Source organism: Salvelinus fontinalis, unplaced genomic scaffold (genome assembly GCF_029448725.1).
Source record: "Salvelinus fontinalis isolate EN_2023a unplaced genomic scaffold, ASM2944872v1 scaffold_0074, whole genome shotgun sequence".
NCBI classification, from domain to species: Eukaryota; Metazoa; Chordata; class Actinopteri; order Salmoniformes; family Salmonidae; genus Salvelinus; species Salvelinus fontinalis.
The window spans coordinates 299,210-313,307 of NW_026600283.1; the positions used below are offsets into that span (position 1 = coordinate 299,210).

The window sequence follows — 14,098 nt, forward strand, 5'->3', positions numbered from 1 at the left end:
GTTTTTTTGTCAATTCTTTCCAATGTGTCAAGTAATTATCTTTTTGTTTTCTCATGATTTGGTTGGGTCTAATTGTGCTGTTGTCCTGGGGCTCTGTGGGGTGTGTTTGTGTTTGTGAACAGAGCCCTAGGACCAGCTTGCTTAGGGGACTCTTCTCCAGGTTCATCTCTCTGTAGATGAGGGCTTTGTCATGGAAGGTTTGGGAATCGCTTCCTTTTAGGTGGTTGTAGAATTTAACAGCTCTTTTCTGGATTTTGATAATTAGCGGGTATCGGCCTAATTCTGCTCTGCATGCATTATTTGGTGTTTTACGTTGTACACTGCATGCAGTCTCTCTTCTCTGGATCAGCCGTATCCAGACCTCTCTCTCCCTCCCTTCTCCTGGCTCACTCTCTCAACTGGCAGAACACACTCAAACACACACAGAGAGGAAGAGACCCACACACACACCGCCTGTCCTTCTCCTCTCCGGACTGCTACAGGCTGGCCCAGGTAGGAGGGGATCATTCAGCATGATGCAGTCCTGTAACCCCAGCTCAGTGAGGAACAACACTGTAGTGGTTGTGGGTGTGGGAGACAGCATGATGCAGTCCTGTAACCCCAGCTCAGTGAGGAACAACACTGTAGTGGTTGTGGGAGACAGCATGTTGCAGTCCTGTAACCCCAGCTCAGTGAGGAACAACACTGTAGTGGTTGTGGGTGTGTGGGAGACAGCATGATGCAGTCCTGTAACCCCAGCTCAGTGAGGAACAACACTGTAGTGGTTGTAGGAGACAGCATGATGCAGTCCTGTAACCCCAGCTCAGTGAGGAACAACACTGTAGTGGTTGTGGGAGACAGCATGATGCAGTCCTGTAACCCCAGCTCAGTGAGGAACAACACTGTAGTGGTTGTGGGTGTGTGGGAGACAGCATGATGCAGTCCTGTAACCCCAGCTCAGTGAGGAACAACACTGTAGTGGTTGTAGGAGACAGCATGATGCAGTCCTGTAACCCCAGCTCAGTGAGGAACAACACTGTAGTGGTTGTGGGAGACAGCATGATGCAGTCCTGTAACCCCAGCTCAGTGAGGAACAACACTGTAGTGGTTGTAGGAGACAGCATGATGCAGTCCTGTAACCCCAGCTCAGTGAGGAACAACACTGTAGTGGTTGTAGGAGACAGCATGATGCAGTCCTGTAACCCCAGCTCAGCGAGGAACAACACTGTAGTGGTTGTGGGTGTGTGGGAGACAGCATGAAGCAGTCCTGTAAACCCAGCTCAGGGAGGAACAACACTGTAGTGGGTGTGGGAGACAGCATGATGCAGTCCTGTAAACCCAGCTCAGGGAGGAACAACACTGTAGTGGGTGTAGGAGACAGCATGATGCAGGCCTGTAACCCCAGCTCAGAGAGGAACAACACTGTAGTGGTTGTGGCTGTGGGAGACAGCATGATGCAGTCCTGTAACCCCAGCTCAGTGAGGAACAACACTGTAGTGGTTGTGGGTGTGTGGGAGACAGCATGATGCAGTCCTGTAACCCCAGCTCAGTGAGGAACAACACTGTAGTGGTTGTGGGAGACAGCATGAAGCAGTCCTGTAACCCCAGCTCAGTGAGGAACAACACTGTAGTGGGTGTGGGAGACAGCATGATGCAGGTTCTGTCAGACATGGAAGTCATGAACAGGAGATAAAGGATGGGTGGGACTGTCGCTGCTATCTACGACCTCTGAATGATATGAAATAGGACAGTCGCTGCTATCTACGACCTCTGAATGATATGAAATAGGACTGTCGCTGCTATCTACGACCTCTGAATGATATGAAATAGGACTGTGGCTGCTATCTACGACCTCTGAATGATATGAAATAGGACAGTCGCTGCTATCTACGACCTCTGAATGATATGAAATAGGACTGTCGCTGCTATCTACGACCTCTGAATGATATGAAATAGGACTGTGGCTGCTATCTACGACCTCTGAATGATATGAAATAGGACTGTGGTGGGCTGGGGGAAGGTTCAGAGAGCATATCCCACCCACCTTCAACGTGAACAGTCTTCCAGTCAGATCAGAAACGCGAGAACAAACACGGAGCCTATCTGTAATCCTGCTGTCCTCAAACTGGACAAATTGGTTGATGGACTGAAAAGCGGTGGTATTTCCACGGCAGGAGAAACCAAAATAGCACCCGGAGCAGTGGTGGGTTGTTGTAGAGAAGAATTGAGCGTCTGTGTTCCTCTGGCAGGCCTCTCTGAATCCAGACGTTCAAGGTTGCAGCTCAAAAGGCACCCTATTCCCTATTTAGTGCAATACTTTTCACCAGGATCCATCCAAGTAGTGCACTAAATAGGGAATAGGGAGCCATTTGGGACACAGCCCAAGCCTAGCCACAGGACCAGATGAAATTTGGAACTGAATTCAATTGGATACTGTCTCTCAGGTCACAAAGGTCAAGCTGGGCTCTTAGCTGCTGTATTCACTGTCCTCTCAAGATTCTGAAACCCCTCCACAGACAAGAATGTTTTTCTGTTTTCTCTTTGAAAGAGTCTCTGATGTGAAGGGCTTCCCACACAATGTTCTGTTCACAGAGTCAGTTTTCCAAGAGTGCATTGCTCTTTGGGGCAGGGCAAGGGGGCGGGGCTTCCCTTTCAGCTCCGTAGGGCGGCAGGATGGGACCACAACCCACGCTCTCCAATACTTCCATTCCTTCTCCTCTCCTTCTTTATCCTCCTCTAATCTCTCCTCTACTTCCATTCCTTCTCCTCTCCTTCTTTATCCTCCTCTAATCTCTCCTCTACTTCCATTCCTTCTCCTCTCCTTCTTTATCCTCCTCTAATCTCTCCTCTACTTCCATTCCTTCTCCTCTCCTTTATCCTCCTCTAATCTCTCCTCTACTTCCATTCCTTCTCCTCTCCTTCTTTATCCTCCTCTAATCTCTCCTCTACTTCCATTCCTTCTCCTCTCCTTTATCCTCCTCTAATCTCTCCTCTACTTCCATTCCTTCTCCTCTCCTTCTTTATCCTCCTCTAATCTCTCCAATACTTCCATTCCTTCTCCTCTCCTTTATCCTCCTCTAATCTCTCCTCTACTTCCATTCCTTCTCCTCTCCTTCTTTATCCTCCTCTAATCTCTCCTCTACTTCCATTCCTTCTCCTCTCCTTTATCCTCCTCTAATCTCTCCTCTACTTCCATTCCTTCTCCTCTGCTTCTTTATCCTCCTCTAATCTCCTCTACTTCCCTCCTCCCCTCTATCCCCCCTATATCCTCCTCTCCCCCCTCCATCCTCTAGAGGTCAACCGGTTATGATTTTTCAACACCGATATGATTTTTGACAATTGATTTGTAATAATGACAATTACAACAATACAGAATGAACACTTATTTTAACTTAATATAATACATCAATAAAATCAATTTAGCTTCAAATAAATAATGAAACATGTTCAATTTGGTTTAAATATTGCAAAAACAAAGTGTTGGAGAAGAAAGTAAAAGTGCAATTTGTGCAATGTAAGAAAGCTAACGTTTAAGTTCCTTGCTCAGAACATGAGAACATATGAAAGCTGGTGGTTCCTTTTAACATGAGTCTTCAATATTCCCAGGTAAGACGTTTTAGCTTGTAGTTATAGGAATTATAGGACTATTTCTCTCTATACGATTTGTATTTCATATACCTTTGACTATTGGATGTTCTTATAGGCACTTTAGTCTTGCCAGTGTAACAGTATAGCTTCCATCCGTCTCCTCGCTCCTACCTGGGCTCGAACCAGGAACACATCGACAACAGCCACCCTCGAAGCACCGTTACCCATGCAGAGCAAGGGGAACAACTACTCCAAGTCTCAGAGCGAGTGACGTTTGAAACGCTATTAGCGCGCACAACGCTAACTAGCTAGCCATTTCACATCGGTTACACCAGCCTAATCTCGGGAGTTGATTGAAGCATTGCGAAGAGCTGCTGGCAAAATGCACTAAAGTGCTGTTTGAATGAATGCTTACGAGCCTGCTGCTGCCTACCATCGCTCAGTCAGACTGCTCTATCAAATCATAGACTTAATTATAACATAATAACACACAGAAATACAAGCCTTAGGTCATTAATATGGTCGAACCCGGAAACTATCATCTCAAAAACAAAACGTTTATTCTTTCAGTGAAATACGGAACCGTTCCGTATTTTATCTAACGGGTCGCATCCATAAGTCTAAATATTCCTGTTACATTGCACAACCTTCAATGTTATGTCATAATTATGTAAAATTCTGGCAAATTAGTTCGCAATGAGCCAGGCAGCCCAAACTGTTGCATATACTCTGACTCTGCGTGCAATGAACGCAAGAGAAGTGACACAATTTCACCTGGTTAATATTGCCTGCTAACCTGGATTTCTTTTAGCGAAATATGCAGGTTTAAAAATATATACTTCTGTGTATTGATTTTAAGAAAGGAATTGATGTTTATGGTTAGGTACACGTTGGAGCAACGACAGTCCTTTTTCGCGAATGCGCACTGCATCGATTGTATGCAACGCAGGACACGCTAGATAAACTAGTAATATCATCAACCATGTGTAGTTAACTAGTGATTATGATTGATTGTTTTTTATAAGGTAAGTTTAATGCTAGCTAGCAACTTATCGTGGCTTCTTACTGCATTCGCGTAACAGGCGGGCTCCTCGTGAGGCAGGTGGTTAGAGCGTTGGACTAGTTAACTGTAAGGTTGCAAGATTGAATCCCTGAGCTGACAACGTAAAAATCTGTTGTAGTGCCCCTGAACAAGGCAGTTAACCCACCGCTCCTAGGTCGTCATTGAAAATAAGAATGTGTTCTTAACTGACTTGCCTGGGTTAAATAAAGGTGTAAAAAAATATATAAAAAATAATAACATTCAAAGTATAAAAAAAAAAATCGGCATCCAAAATTACCGATTTATGATTGTTATGAAATCATCCATTCCGATTAAATCGGTCGACCTCAACTATCCTCCTCTCCCCTCTACTTCCCTCCTCCCCTCTATCCTCTGCCTCTTCCTACTCAATCCTCCTCTCCCCTCTACTTCCCTAATTTCTCCTCCTCCCCCCTCTCTACTTCCCTCCTCCCCTCTACTTCCATCCTCCCCTCTATCCCCCCCTCTACTCCTCCCCTCTATTTCCCCCCTCTTACTCCTCCCCTCTATTTCCCCCCTCTTACTCCTCCCCTCTATTTCCCCCCTCTTACTCCTCCCCTCTATTTCCCCCCTCTTACTCCTCCCCTCTATTTCCCCCCTCTTACTCCTCCCCTCTATTTCCCCCCTATCCTCCTCTCCCTCCATCCTCCTCTCCCCTCCATCCTCCCCCCTCTCTACTTCCCTCCTCCCCTCTCTACTCCCCCCTCTACTTCCATCCTCCCCTCTATTTCCCCCCTCTATTCCCCCCCTCTACTCCTCCCCTCTACTCCTCCCCTCTTACTCCTCCCCTCTTACTCCTCCCCTCTTACTCCTCCCCTCTTACTCCTCCCCTCTTACTCCTCCCCTCTTACTCCTCCCCTCTATTTCCCCCCTCTTACTCCTCCCCTCTATTTCCCCGCTTTACTCTTCCCCGCTACCCCCCCTATCCTCCTCTCCCTTCATCCTCCTCTCCCCTCCATCCTCCTCTCCCCTCCATCCTCCTCTCCCCTCCATCCTCCTCTCCCCTCTACTCCTCTCCATCCTCCTCTCCCCTCTACTCCTCTCCATCCTCCTCTCCATCCTCCTCTCCCCTCTCCATCCTCCTCTCCCCTCTCCATCCTCCTCTCCCCTCTCCATCCTCCTCTCCACTCTCCTCTACTTCCCTCCATCCTCCGCTCCCCTCTCCCCATCCTCCGCTCTCCTCTCCCCATCCTCCGCTCCCCTCTCCCCATCCTCCGCTCCTCTCCCCATCCTCCGCTCCTCTCCCCATCCTCCGCTCCCCATCCTCCGCTCCTCTCCCCATCCTCCGCTCCCCATCCTCCGCTCCCCATCCTCCTCTCCCCATCCTCCTCTCCCCATCCTCCTCTCCCCATCCTCCTCTCCCCTCTACTTCCCTCCATCCTCCTCTCCCCTCTACTTCCCTCCATCCTCCTCTCCCCTCTACTTCCCTCCATCCTCCTCTCCCCTCTCCATCCTCCTCTCCCCTCTCCTCTACTTCCCTCCATCCTCCGCTCCCCTCTCCCCATCCTCCTCTCCCCATCCTCCTCTCCCCTCTACTTCCTCCATCCTCCTCTCCCCTCTACTTCCCTCCATCCTCCTCTCCCCTCTACTTCCCTCCATCCTCCTCTCCCCTCTACTTCCCTCCATCCTCCTCTCCCCTCTACTTCCCTCCATCCTCCTCTCCCCTCTACTTCCCTCCATCCTCCTCTCCCCTCTACTTCCCTCCATCCTCCTCTCCCCTCTACTTCCCTCCATCCTCCTCTCCCCTCTACTTCCCTCCATCCTCCTCTCCCCTCTACTTCCCTCCATCCTCCTCTCCCCTCTACTTCCCTCCATCCTCCTCTCCCCTCTACTTCCCTCCATCCTCCTCTCCCCTCTACTTCCCTCCATCCTCCCTCTCCATCCTCCTCTCCCCTCTACTTCCCTCCATCCTCCTCTCCCCTCTACTTCCCTCCGTCCTCCTCTCCCCTCTACTTCCCTCCGTCCTCCCTCTCCATCCTCCCCATCCTCCTCTCCCCTCTACTTCCCTCCATCCTCCTCTCCCCTCTACTTCCCTCCATCCTCCTCTCCCCTCTACTTCCCTCCACCTCCCCTCCATCCTCCCCATCCTCCTCTCCCCTCTACTTCCCTCCATCCTCCTCTCCCCTCTACTTCCCTCCATCCTCCTCTCCCCTCTACTTCCCTCCATCCTCCTCTCCCCTCTACTTCCCTCCATCCTCCTCTCCCCTCTACTTCCCTCCATCCTCCTCTCCCCTCTACTTCCCTCCATCCTCCTCTCCCCTCTACTTCCCTCCATCCATCCTCCCCATCCTCCTCTCCCCTCTACTTCCCTCCATCCTCCTCTCCCCTCTACTTCCCTCCATCCTCCTCTCCCCTCTACTTCCCTCCATCCTCCTCTCCCCTCTACTTCCCTCCATCCTCCTCTCCCCTCTACTTCCCTCCATCCTCCTCTCCCCTCTACTTCCCTCCATCCTCCTCTCCTCTACTTCCCTCCATCCTCCTCTCCCCTCTACTTCCCTCCATCCTCCCTCTCCATCCTCCCCATCCTCCTCTCCCCTCTACTTCCCTCCATCCTCCTCTCCCCTCTACTTCCCTCCATCCTCCTCTCCCCTCTACTTCCCTCCATCCTCCCTCTCCATCCTCCCCATCCTCCTCTCCCCTCTACTTCCCTCCATCCTCCTCTCCCCTCTACTTCCCTCCATCCTCCCTCTCCATCCTCCCCATCCTCCTCTCCCCTCCGTCCTCCTCTCCCCTCTACTTCCCTCCATCCTCCCTCTCCATCCTCCCCATCCTCCTCTCCCCTCCGTCCTCCTCTCCCCTCTACTTCCCTCCATCCTCCCTCTCCATCCTCCCCATCCTCCTCTCCCCTCTACTTCCCTCCATCCTCCTCTCCCCTCTACTTCCCTCCATCCTCCTCTCCCCTCTACTTCCCTCCATCCTCCTCTCCCCTCTACTTCCCTCCATCCTCCTCTCCCCTCTACTTCCCTCCATCCTCCTCTCCCCTCTACTTCCCTCCATCCTCCTCTCCCCTCTACTTCCCTCCATCCTCCTCTCCCCTCTACTTCCCTCCATCCTCCCTCTCCATCCTCCCCATCCTCCTCTCCCCTCTACTTCCCTCCATCCTCCTCTCCCCTCTACTTCCCTCCATCCTCCCTCTCCATCCTCCCCTCCCCTCTACTTCCCTCCATCCTCCCTCTCCATCCTCCCCATCCTCCTCTCCCCTCTACTTCCCTCCATCCTCCTCTTCCCTCTCCCCATCCTCCTCTTCCCTCCATCCTCCTCTCCCCTCTACTTCCCTCCATCCTCCTCTTCCCTCTCCCCATCCCTCTCCCCATCCTCCTCTTCCCTCTCCCCATCCTCCTCTTCCCTCTCCCCATCCTCCTCTCCCCATCCCCCTCCCCCTCTCCCCATCCTCCTCTCCCTCTCCCATCCTCCTCTCCCCTCTACTCTCCCCTCCATCCTCCTCTCCCCTCTCCCCATCCTCCTCCCCATCCTCCTCTCCCCTTCTCCCCATCCTCCTCTCCCCTTCTCCCCATCCTCCTCTCCCCTTCTCCCCATCCTCCTCTCCCCTTCTCCCCATCCTCCTCTCCCCTCTCCCCATCCCCTCCCCATCCTCCTCTCCCCTTCTCCCCATCCTCCTCTCCCCTTCTCCCCATCCTCCTCTCCCCTTCTCCCCATCCTCCTCTCCCCTCTCCCCATCCTCCTCTCCCCTCTCCCCATCCTCCTCTTCCCTCTCCCCATCCTCCTCTTCCCTCTCCCCATCCTCCTCTCCCCATCCCCTCTCTCCCCATCCCTCCATCCTCCTCTCCCCTTCTCCCATCCCTCCATCCTCCTCTCCCCTCTCCCTCCCCCATCCTCCTCTCCCCTCTCCCCATCCTCCTCTCCCCTCTCCCCATCCTCCTCTCCCCCTCTCCCCATCCTCCTCTCCCCCTCTCCCCATCCTCCTCTCCCCTCTCCCCATCCTCCTCTCCCCTCTCCCCATCCTCCTCTCCCCCTCTCCCCATCCTCCTCTCCCCCTCTCCCCATCCTCCTCTCCCCTCTCCCCATCCTCCTCTCCCCTCTCCCCATCCTCCTCTTCCCTCTCCCCATCCTCCTCTCCCTCTCCCCTCTCCCCATCCTCCTCCCCATCCCCTCTCCCATCCTCCTCTCCCCCTCTCCCCATCCTCCTCTCCCCCTCTCCCCATCCTCCTCTCCCCATCCTCCTCTCCCCCTCTCCCCATCCTCCTCTCCCCCTCTCCCCATCCTCCTCTCCCCTCTCCCCATCCTCCTCTCCCCCTCTCCCCATCCTCCTCTCCCCTCTCCCCATCCTCCTCTCCCCTCTCCCCATCCTCCTCTCCCCTCTCCCCATCCTCCTCTCCCCTCTCCCCATCCTCCTCTCCCCTCTCCCCATCCTCCTCTCCCCTCTCCCCATCCTCCTCTCCCCTCTCCCCATCCTCCTCTCCCCTCTCCCCATCCTCCTCTCCCCTCTCCCCATCCTCCTCTCCCTTCTCCCATCCCCCTCTCCCCTTCTCCCATCCCCCTCTCCCCTTCTCCCATCCCCCTCTCCCCTCCTCCCATCCCCCTCTCCCCTCCTCCCATCCCCCTCTCCCCTTCTCCCATCCCCCTCTCCCCTTCTCCCATCCCCCTCTCCCCCTCTCCCATCCCCCTCTCCCTTCTCCCATCCCCCTCTCCCTCCTCCTCTCCCCTCCCATCTCCCTCCCCCTCTCCCCTTCTCCCATCCCCCTCTCCCCTTCTCCCATCCCCCTCTCCCCTTCTCCCATCCCCTCTCCCCTTCTCCCATCCCCCTCTCCCCTTCTCCCATCCTCCTCTCCCCTTCTCCCATCCTCCTCTCCCCTTCTCCCATCCTCCTCTCCCCTTCTCCCATCCTCCTCTCCCCTTCTCCCATCCTCCTCTCCCCTTCTCCCATCCTCCTCTCCCCTTCTCCCATCCTCCTCTCCCCTTCTCCCATCCTCCTCTCCCCTTCTCCCATCCTCCTCTCCCCTTCTCCCATCCTCCTCTCCCCTTCTCCCATCTCCTCTCCCTTCTCCCATCCTCCTCTCCCCTTCTCCCATCCTCCTCTCCCCTTCTCCCATCCTCCTCTCCCCTTCTCCCATCCTCCTCTCCCCTTCTCCCATCCTCCTCTCCCCTTCTCCCATCCTCCTCTCCCCTTCTCCCATCCTCCTCTCCCCTTCTCCCATCCTCCTCTCCCCTTCTCCCATCCTCCTCTCCCCTTCTCCCATCCTCCTCTCCCCTTCTCCCATCCTCCTCTCCCCTTCTCCCATCCTCCTCTCCCCTTCTCCCATCCTCCTCTCCCCTTCTCCCTCCTCCCCTATCCCCCTCTCCATCCTCCTCTTCCAGTCAGGCCAGCTCTGCTCAGAGCCTCTGGGAACTAACACACCCAGCCTTCTACAGAAGCTACACAGTCAGGAGGACATAGTGACAACATGAGGGTCTGCCCTGACAAACAAGCAACAACAAGCATCTGGCTGACTAATAATACTAAAGGAACAAACACAATGCATTGGTCACAGTTAGTAGTGGTGGTTATGGATGAGTTCACCACTACTCAGAGGTATATATAGCCTCTCTGTGTGTGTGTGTGGTGTGTGGTCCTCCTGCTATCTGTGTAATTCACAGCATGTTAAAGACCTCATTGACTGGGGAGGGGGATTTAAAAGATTACAAGATCCATCAAAGGACAGTATTAACTTTAAAGAAGGACCCTGTGCCTCGATGGGGCGATACTTACTGAGTTGAGCAGTAGCCCCGAGTGCCCCCGCAGACTATGCTGTCATCCTGTGTCATCGGCCCGCTCTCCCGGTGGTGAGTCACACACTCCCTCTCTAAGCTGATGTGCCAGAGTGACTAAACACAGTTTGGGAAAGCAGAGGCTGCAGAACAGAGCACTGCCCAACACACTCTGAACAGTGAGCACAGAGAGGAGGCTTCTAGAACACAGAGCGAGAGGAGGCTTCTAGAACACAGAGCGAGAGGAGGCTTCTAGAACACAGAGCGAGAGGGGGCTTCTAGAACACAGAGCGAAAGGGGGCTTCTAGAACACAGAGCGAGAGGAGGCTTCTAGAACACAGAGCGAGAGGAGGCTTCTAGAACACAGAGCGAGAGGAGGCTTCTAGAACACAGAGCGAGAGGAGGCTTCTAGAACACAGAGCGAGAGGAGGCTTCTAGAACACAGAGCGAGAGGAGGCTTCTAGAACACAGAGCGAGAGGAGGCTTCTAGAACACAGAGCGAGAGGAGGCTTCTAGAACACAGAGCGAGAGGAGGCTTCTAGAACACAGAGCGAGAGGGGGCTTCTAGAACACAGAGCGAGAGGGGGCTTCTAGAACACAGAGCGAGAGGAGGCTTCTAGAACACAGAGCGAGAGGAGGCTTCTAGAACACAGAGCGAGAGGAGGCTTCTAGAACACAGAGCGAGAGGGGGCTTCTAGAACACAGAGCGAGAGGAGGCTTCTAGAACACAGAGCGAGAGGGGGCTTCTAGAACACAGAGCGAGAGGAGGCTTCTAGAACACAGAGCGAGAGGAGGCTTCTAGAACACAGAGCGAGAGGAGGCTTCTAGAACACAGAGCGAGAGGAGGCTTCTAGAACACAGAGCGAGAGGGGGCTTCTAGAACACAGAGCGAGAGGGGGCTTCTAGAACACAGAGCGAGAGGGGGCTTCTAGAACACAGAGCGAGAGGGGGCTTCTAGAACACAGAGCGAGAGGAGGCTTCTAGAACACAGAGCGAGAGGGGGCTTCTAGAACACAGAGCGAGAGGAGGCTTCTAGAACACAGAGCGAGAGGAGGCTTCTAGAACACAGAGCGAGAGGGGGCTTCTAGAACACAGAGCGAGAGGGGGCTTCTAGAACACAGAGCGAGAGGAGGCTTCTAGAACACAGAGCGAGAGGAGGCTTCTAGAACACAGAGCGAGAGGAGGCTTCTAGAACACAGAGCGAGAGGGGGCTTCTAGCACACAGAGCGAGAGGGGGCTTCTAGCACACAGAGCGAGAGGGGGCTTCTAGAACACAGAGCGAGAGGAGGCTTCTAGAACACAGAGCGAGAGGAGGCTTCTAGAACACAGAGCGAGAGGAGGCTTCTAGAACACAGAGCGAGAGGGGGCTTCTAGAACACAGAGCGAGAGGGGGCTTCTAGAACACAGAGCGAGAGGAGGCTTCTAGAACACAGAGCGAGAGGAGGCTTCTAGAACACAGAGCGAGAGGAGGCTTCTAGAACACAGAGCGAGAGGGGGCTTCTAGAACACAGAGCGAGAGGAGGCTTCTAGAACACAGAGCGAGAGGGGGCTTCTAGAACACAGAGCGAGAGGAGGCTTCTAGAACACAGAGCGAGAGGAGGCTTCTAGAACACAGAGCGAGAGGAGGCTTCTAGAACACAGAGCGAGAGGAGGCTTCTAGAACACAGAGCGAGAGGGGGCTTCTAGAACACAGAGCGAGAGGAGGCTTCTAGAACACAGAGCGAGAGGGGGCTTCTAGCACACAGAGCGAGAGGGGGCTTCTAGAACACAGAGCGAGAGGAGGCTTCTAGAACACAGAGCGAGAGGGGGCTTCTAGAACACAGAGCGAGAGGGGGCTTCTAGAACACAGAGCGAGAGGGGGCTTCTAGAACACAGAGCGAGAGGGGGCTTCTAGAACACAGAGCGAGAGGGGGCTTCTAGAACACAGAGCGAGAGGGGGCTTCTAGAACACAGAGCGAGAGGGGGCTTCTAGAACACAGAGCGAGAGGAGGCTTCTAGAACACAGAGCGAGAGGGGGCTTCTAGCACACAGAGCGAGAGGGGGCTTCTAGCACACAGAGCGAGAGGGGGCTTCTAGCACACAGAGCGAGAGGGGGCTTCTAGAACACAGAGCGAGAGGGGGCTTCTAGCACACAGAGCGAGAGGGGGCTTCTAGCACACAGAGCGAGAGGGGGCTTCTAGCACACAGAGCGAGAGGGGGCTTCTAGCACACAGAGCGAGAGGGGGCTTCTAGCACACAGAGCGAGAGGAGGCTTCTAGAACACAGAGCGAGAGGGGGCTTATAGCACACAGAGCGAGAGGGGGCTTCTAGCACACAGAGCGAGAGGGGGCTTCTAGAACACAGAGCGAGAGGGGGCTTCTAGCACACAGAGCGAGAGGAGGCTTCTAGCACACAGAGCGAGAGGAGGCTTCTAGAACACAGAGCGAGAGGGGGCTTCTAGCACACAGAGCGAGAGGGGGCTTCTAGAACACAGAGCGAGAGGGGGCTTCTAGCACACAGAGCGAGAGGGGGCTTCTAGCACACAGAGCGAGAGGAGGCTTCTAGCACACAGAGCGAGAGGAGGCTTCTAGAACACAGAGCGAGAGGAGGCTTCTAGAACACAGAGCGAGAGGAGGCTTCTAGAACACAGAGCGAGAGGAGGCTTCTAGAACACAGAGCGAGAGGAGGCTTCTAGAACACAGAGCGAGAGGGGGCTTCTAGAACACAGAGCGAGAGGAGGCTTCTAGAACACAGAGCGAGAGGGGGCTTCTAGCACACAGAGCGAGAGGGGGCTTCTAGCACACAGAGCGAGAGGAGGCTTCTAGCACACAGAGCGAGAGGGGGCTTCTAGCACACAGAGCGAGAGGAGGCTTCTAGAACACAGAGCGAGAGGAGGCTTCTAGCACACAGAGCGAGAGGAGGCTTCTAGCACACAGAGCGAGAGGAGGCTTCTAGCACACAGAGCGAGAGGAGGCTTCTAGCACACAGAGCGAGAGGGGGCTTCTAGAACACAGAGCGAGAGGGGGCTTCTAGAACACAGAGCGAGAGGGGGCTTCTAGAACACAGAGCGAGAGGGGGCTTCTAGAACACAGAGCGAGAGGGGGCTTCTAGAACACAGAGCGAGAGGGGGCTTCTAGAACACAGAGCGAGAGGAGGCTTCTAGAACACAGAGCGAGAGGAGGCTTCTAGCACACAGAGCGAGAGGAGGCTTCTAGAACACAGAGCGAGAGGGGGCTTCTAGAACACAGAGCGAGAGGAGGCTTCTAGAACACAGAGCGAGAGGAGGCTTCTAGAACACAGAGCGAGAGGGGGCTTCTAGAACACAGAGCGAGAGGGGGCTTCTAGCACACAGAGCGAGAGGAGGCTTCTAGAACACAGAGCGAGAGGGGGCTTCTAGAACACAGAGCGAGAGGGGGCTTCTAGCACACAGAGCGAGAGGGGGCTTCTAGAACACAGAGCGAGAGGGGGCTTCTAGAAAACAGAGCGAGAGGAGGCTTCTAGCACACAGAGCGAGAGGAGGCTTCTAGAACACAGAGCGAGAGGGGGCTTCTAGAACACAGAGCGAGAGGGGGCTTCTAGAACACATAGCGAGAGGGGGCTTCTAGAACACAGAGCGAGAGGAGGCTTCTAGAACACAGAGCGAGAGGGGGCTTCTAGAACACAGAGCGAGAGGGGGCTTCTAGAACACAGAGCGAGAGGGGGCTTCTAGAACACAGAGCGAGAGGGGGCTTCTAGAACACAGAGCGAGAGGAGGCTTCTAGAACA

The 14,098-nt window shown here is 54.3% G+C and overlaps 1 protein-coding gene across 3 annotated transcripts in view; it reads right to left on the reverse strand.

Moving 5' to 3' along the window:
• agap1 (ArfGAP with GTPase domain, ankyrin repeat and PH domain 1) overlaps positions 1-14,098 on the reverse strand; it is a 260,949-nt gene that overhangs the window by 224,486 nt on the left and 22,365 nt on the right. The window lies entirely within an intron of this gene.